The 6000-nt window shown below is 51.5% G+C and overlaps 1 long non-coding RNA gene across 1 annotated transcript in view; it reads right to left on the reverse strand.

Annotated features, from left to right (window-relative positions):
- LOC120245077 overlaps positions 1-5607 on the reverse strand; it is a 112625-nt gene extending 107018 nt beyond the window's left edge. Inside the window, exon 1 of the long non-coding RNA XR_005531702.1 lies at positions 5141-5607. This is a non-coding gene — a long non-coding RNA (uncharacterized LOC120245077). The remainder of the gene's footprint in view (positions 1-5140) is intronic.
- Between the last annotated feature and the right edge of the window lie 393 nt (positions 5608-6000).

Consider the following 6000-nt stretch of genomic DNA (forward strand, 5'->3'; position numbering starts at 1 on the left):
TTCAGCTCAGCTCATGATCTCACGGTTCATGAGTTCAAGCCGCACGCTGGGCTCTGAGCTGATGGTGCAGAGCCCGCTTGGGGTTCTCTGTCTCCCTCTCTCTGCCCCTCCCCTGCTTGTGCTCTATCTCAAAATAAATAAATGAACAAATAAACACACATTTTTAAAAAACTCCCCTCCCTGGCAGGATGGGTTCATTCATCTTCCCTAAAAATCATTTTCTCTCTCCTAAGTTAACTACATCCCCTCCCTTTCCCCAATTAGAGGGCACATCAGCTCTCAAATCTCAGTGCTTTTGGGGGTATCTACTTTTTTCCCTGTGATGTCCCATGTATTTAATATTAAAAATTAGGGCATCTCGATGGCTCAGTCAGTTGAGCATCCTACTCTTGATCTTGGCTCAGGTCATGATCTCACAATTTGTGAATTCAAGTCCCAGCCTCCCTGGGCATGGTGCCTGCTTGGGATTCTCTCTCTCTCTCTCTCTCTCTCTCTCTCTCCCCTCCCTCCCTCTCACTCTGCCCCTCCCCTGCTCATGCTCTCACTCTCTCTCTCAAAAACAAATAAACATTAAAATAACTAATATTAAAAATTAAGTAATAAATGTGTATACCCTTTCTCATGTTAACTTGCCTGTTCTTAGCTTATTTCACAGCCCCAGCTACCAAACCTAGGAGGGGAGAGGGAGGCTTCTCCTTCCGCAGGAGTCCGGGCAGAGACTCAGGGACAACTGTGGCCCCTCACCCCCCCCCTGACCCCCCCCCCACCCCCGGGCTGCTCGCACCTGCACCCAAGGGCTCCGCCGTCTCTTTTACATGTCACCCTTCGTCGCCCCCGCCCTGCCTGCGCCGGGGCCCAGGCGCACACACGCCCGCACAGAGCTGACACCGCTCGCTTCACCAGCCGAACCACCTACCCCCGGGGCAGGATGCCCAACACCCAGACTGCACGTCACACCAAGCAACCATTTTAATGCGGTGGGAGAACGCCCTTCCCTTGGCTGATGCCACTCTGGTCTGCGGTGTGATCGGAGGAGTGACTGCAGGGTAAGCCGGCCCTGCGCACGGGAGGCTCAGCCAGACCCGCGGGGGGCCCGCGCCCGGACAGCCTTGGCTTGCCTTCTGTGCTGTTGACAGAAGCCAGTCCCAAGCGGTGCCAAGGCCCGACAGCGCTGCTCGCAGCGGGAAAGAGCGCCCCCTCCGGTAACGGCGCGCGCGCCAGCTGCCGGTTCCCGCGGCCGCCGGGCGGATGCAGTGACGCTTCACAGCCTGTCGCCGCGTTCTGGCCGCCCGGCTCTCCTCACAGACCCACGGGGCTGCACGACACCCCGGTGAGATGTGGTCCCCACTAAGCCACGGTGACGCCCCACCGCCCGGCGCAGAAAGAGGGTCGAGAGGAACCCCCTGGTCACCACTTCGCCGAGTCACAGTCCACATGCCAGCGGGGACACATACCCCCGCGCGATGGGCAGGCCAACACTGTGAATGTTTGTAAAAATAATAAAATAAAAAGAGTTTACAATTAAAAGTGGAAAAGCATCACCACAATGTTCTAGAGAGGATGCTAAACCAGGCTCTATAAAAACTTTTTTACTGTTTTATTTTTTTAATGTTTTTTTTTTTTTTTTATTTCTAGGAGACAGAGAGAGAGAGACAGCGTGAGCAGGGGAGCGTCAGAGAGAGAGGGAGTCACAGACTGAAACAGACTCCAGGCTCTGAGCTGGCAGTCAGCACAGAGCCCAACGCGGGGCTCGAACCCACGAACCGCGAGATCATGACCTAAGCGAAAGTCGGACGCCCAACCGACTAAGCCACCCAGGAGCCCCATATTTTTTTTTTTTATTTTTGAGAGACAGAGAGAGACAGAGCATGACCGGGGGAGGGGCAGAGAGAGAGGGAGACACAGAATCCCAAGCAGGATCCAGGCTCTGAGCTGTCAGCACAGAGCCCCACACAGGGTTTGAACTCATAAACCGCAAGATCATGACCTGAGCCAAAGTCAGATGCTTCACTGCCTGAGCCTCCCAGGTGCCCCTCTATGAAAGTTTTGATGCAAACCCTGAATTCTCACCTAATGCCCACGTGATGCGGCTCCAGTCACATACGCTACTGAACCCAACCTTTCTCATCTGTAGGATGTTGTAAACTCTTCCTCCAAAGCAGACGCGGTTGTTTGCGAAGTGATGTAACACAACACAGATCCTGGGTTACTAACGTGCCACAAAGATGTATTACATCTTACGTCGAACATATTTTTCCATAGGAGTTTTCCAAAAGGATGAACAGAAGAAGACTCTCGCAGCTCTTAGTGCCTGCATTTCTTCTACACCTTCCCTAGTATTCATGTACCTGGTGATTCATCACTGCTGATGAACACTGAACGTGGAATTTTCACACTAAAACGTTAAGCTTTTACAAATGATGGCATTTTCAAAAAAAGAACCTGGCAGTGTTTGTACGCCAATAATAGACATTCTGGGCTGTGTCTATTCATTAAAGTAAAATTTTCCAAGACAACAAGCTAAGAATTCTTTCTTCATTTGTAAGTTCTCAGTACTGTTGGGCAACTATCTGAAAATTCATTAGGCTAAAGTTCAAATGTTAATATGTTCAGCATCTCCTAATTTGTTAACTAGGAATAATAATATACTAAAAACATGTTGCCCTAATCCTTCAATTTATTAAATGGATATCTCGCACTACCTTAGCAAGGAGCTGTCATTTTAAATTAAGAGTAGATTGAAAAGAATTGAAATTAATCTGCCTCATTCAGCCACATTTTTAACTTTTCTGAGAACAAAAAAAAAATTTTAATTATCTCTGGCTTTTTCCTTCATGAGAAATTTTGACACTTTAAACATGACCTGTCACATAAATCGACAGTGCAAGACCTATGTCCGGTCAAAACTATCAATCACAGCATCAACTTTGCATATTCTCAACTTTTTAACTTGCCCTCCCCCGTTTTCATATTAAGCCACTCCCCACTGTCAGCACTTTCTAGCCAGCTTGGTCTCATAAACCCATTCACAAAGACCCCCTTAAAATGTAGTTGGGCATCCCAGCTGCTATATATTTTTTTAAATTTTTTTCATGTTTATTTATTTATTTTGAGAGAAAGAGCCATCGCAAGGAGGGGAGGGGCAAAGAGAGAGGGAGAGGGGATCCCAAACAGGCTCCATGCTGTCAGTGCAGAGCCTGACATGGGGCTTGATCTCACGAACTCATGACTTGAGCCAAAATCAAGAGTCAGACCCTTAGCCAACTGAGCCACCCAGGCGCCCCTCCCTCAGCGTTGCTGTATTTTAAAACTAGCATGCGGAATGATGAGAGGAGCATTTCCATCATAAGTAAAAGACTGTCGCTGCATTGGTCAGGGTTCTCCAGAGAAAGAGAGCCAACAGATCTACACGGGTGTATTTATAAAGGAGAGTTATTATAGAAATTAGCCACGGGGTTAAGGAAGGCGAGAAGTCCCACAATCGGCTGTGTGCCCGCTGGTGACCTAGGAGAGTCAGTGCTATAATTCATCTGAGTCTGAAGGCCAGAGAACCGGGGCGGCAGGGAGATGATGGCATAAATCCCAACGTGAGTCCAAGGGTCTGAGAACCAAGTGGGCTGAGGGCTGATGTTCAAGGGCAGGATGGATGGATGTCCCAGCTTAAGAGAGTGAACTCACCCTTCCTGTTGCCCTGCTCCGGCACTCAACGATGAAGCGATACGCACCTGCGTTACTCAGTCTACTGATTCGATGCTAATCTCTCATGGACACATCCTCCCAAAAACACTCAGAAAGAATGTTTTACCAGCTATCTAGGCATCCCTCAGCCCCGCCCAGTGGACACACCAAATTAACCATGGCAGTCAGTTGCAGGGAGAAGTCCAACGTTGCCACAGCGATGATGCCAGGTAGCCACATGCCTGAGGTCGCTCTAAATGGCCACTAACTAATCTGATGACGGTAAATACAGCTCTCCAGGTCTTAGTTTATCTGAGCTTACTTATCTATGAACATATCTCATCCTGGAGGGAAGAAATGGGACTACTGGATGCAAGTAAGTGACTTATTATTTCACGAAGGACTAAGAGTAAAGCAGTACTTCGGCCAGTATCTGTGACTTCTTCCGTAATATCCACACTTGATTACATTTGTGCCAAATATCTTCCCAATTTTTTGTTTGACTTTTAATTCATGTGGTATGTTACTCATATTTTTATTTCATTTCTAACTCAGATTATCCTTGACTTTATGAAAACCAAATGAATTCGGGAAGAGGAATTAACAAAATTGCTTAATTCTATTCCACAAGGAATAGGTCTGTTGTTGACAGTTTATCCTGAACCCCTTTATCCAAAACTCCTCGAAACAGGACCCATGGCATCCATTTCTCATCCATGTCATAAACAGTATGTTATGATGAAGAAAGAGTTCTGGAAAATAACGGACAGAGTAATGTAACTTCCTTTCCAAAATGAAACAGCCCAAGCCCTTTAAGAAAATGAGCAACCACGATAGGAAGTTGGAAAAGTTAAAAAAATAAAAATAAAAAAGGACTGGGGAGAGGAGGCTCTAAATATGATCTCTTCACAAAACGTTATATTCCTTTCTTTTCTTTTTGGCTTTTTTGCATGACCTAAAATATTCTCCAGAATAACAGCCATGTGTCTATTAGACGGCTGCTTCTCTTTCCCACAAATGAGTAACAAAAGTTCATGGCCTTTGTACGTTTACAGGGGGGCGTGGGTGGCTCAGTCCGTTGAGCATCCGATTTCTGCTCAGGTCACGATCTCCTCCTTCCTGAGTTCAAGCCCCGCGTCAGGCTCTGTGCTGACAGCTCAGAGCCTGGAGCTGCTTCGGATTCTGTGCCTCCCTCTCTCTCTCTGACCCTCCCCTGCTCATGCTCTGTCTCTCTCTCTCTCTCTCTCTCAAAAATAAAAACAAATAAATGTTTAAAAATAAATTAAAAAATAACAAACCACACACACTTAAATTTGTATGTTTACACAGCTGAACAGCAAGTCAGGAGCTGTGGGTCTTCAATGCCTCCCGCTTCAGAGAAACTGAGGAAGGGGGGTGCCCTGGCTTTCTCCCCCCCCTCACCCCCACCCCCCCACCTGCGCGCCCGCTCACGCTCCCCTACCTGGGACCAGCTCGCAGACTTTCCAAGAAGGGGGGTGAGTAGGCGCGCTACCGGCCACGGCCCGGCCTGGGCATGACCTTCACAAAGGGAGGGCTTGGCCAAACCTGTCACAAGAATTTGAAAATGTCTCTATTGCGTTTCGAACCACACGTGGGGGGGCACCGGGTGGCTCCGTCGGTTAAGCGCCATGTGATCCCGCTCCCGTCGTCCTGGTTGTGACTCGGGGCCCCGCCTCCGGCTCTGTGCTGACGCTCAAAATCTAAAAGCCACCAGACGGGGCGTGGGCCTGCGCCGCGACGCTGACCCTGGGGGTGGCGCCGGCCGGCCGGCCCGCCAGGCGCGAGCGTGACCAGGCCCGGCCCCGGCCGCCCCGCCTCGTCTCAGCGCGCGTGCCCGCGGAGCGGCCACGGCGTGGGGCTCGAGTGTGCGGACGCCAGCGGAGCGTGGGCTCCCGGCGCCCGCGGCCCGCACGGCACTCGGCCGGGGCCTCGGCACAGCCAGCCCCGGGGCCCACGCGGCGGCGCTGCGCTCCCCGCGCGCCTCCCGGCGGAAGCGGCGGCGGAAGGGGCTGCCGGGGCGCATGCCCAGTGGGGGCGGGGGGGGGCACCGCCTGCTCAGCCTCGAGCCCCGCGCCCCGTCCCGCCGCACCTGCAGAGCAGGACCCGCCGATGCCGGTCACGGGTGCCGGTCACGGCCAGGCGCCGCGCGGCCTCCACCGGCCGGGACCTGGGCCTCCCATCCCGCCTGGCTGCCGGCTAACTGACGGCTCCCCCCCCCCCCCCCCCCCGCCGGAAGGGAATGGGCCTCCCCGCACGGGACGGGGCCCTCCAGGACCGAGTGAAGGACGTGAGCAGGGACAG

The sequence above is a fragment of the Hyaena hyaena genome, unplaced genomic scaffold (assembly GCF_003009895.1).
Source record: "Hyaena hyaena isolate Hyena2069 unplaced genomic scaffold, ASM300989v1 scaffold_404, whole genome shotgun sequence".
Lineage (NCBI taxonomy): Eukaryota > Metazoa > Chordata > Mammalia > Carnivora > Hyaenidae > Hyaena > Hyaena hyaena.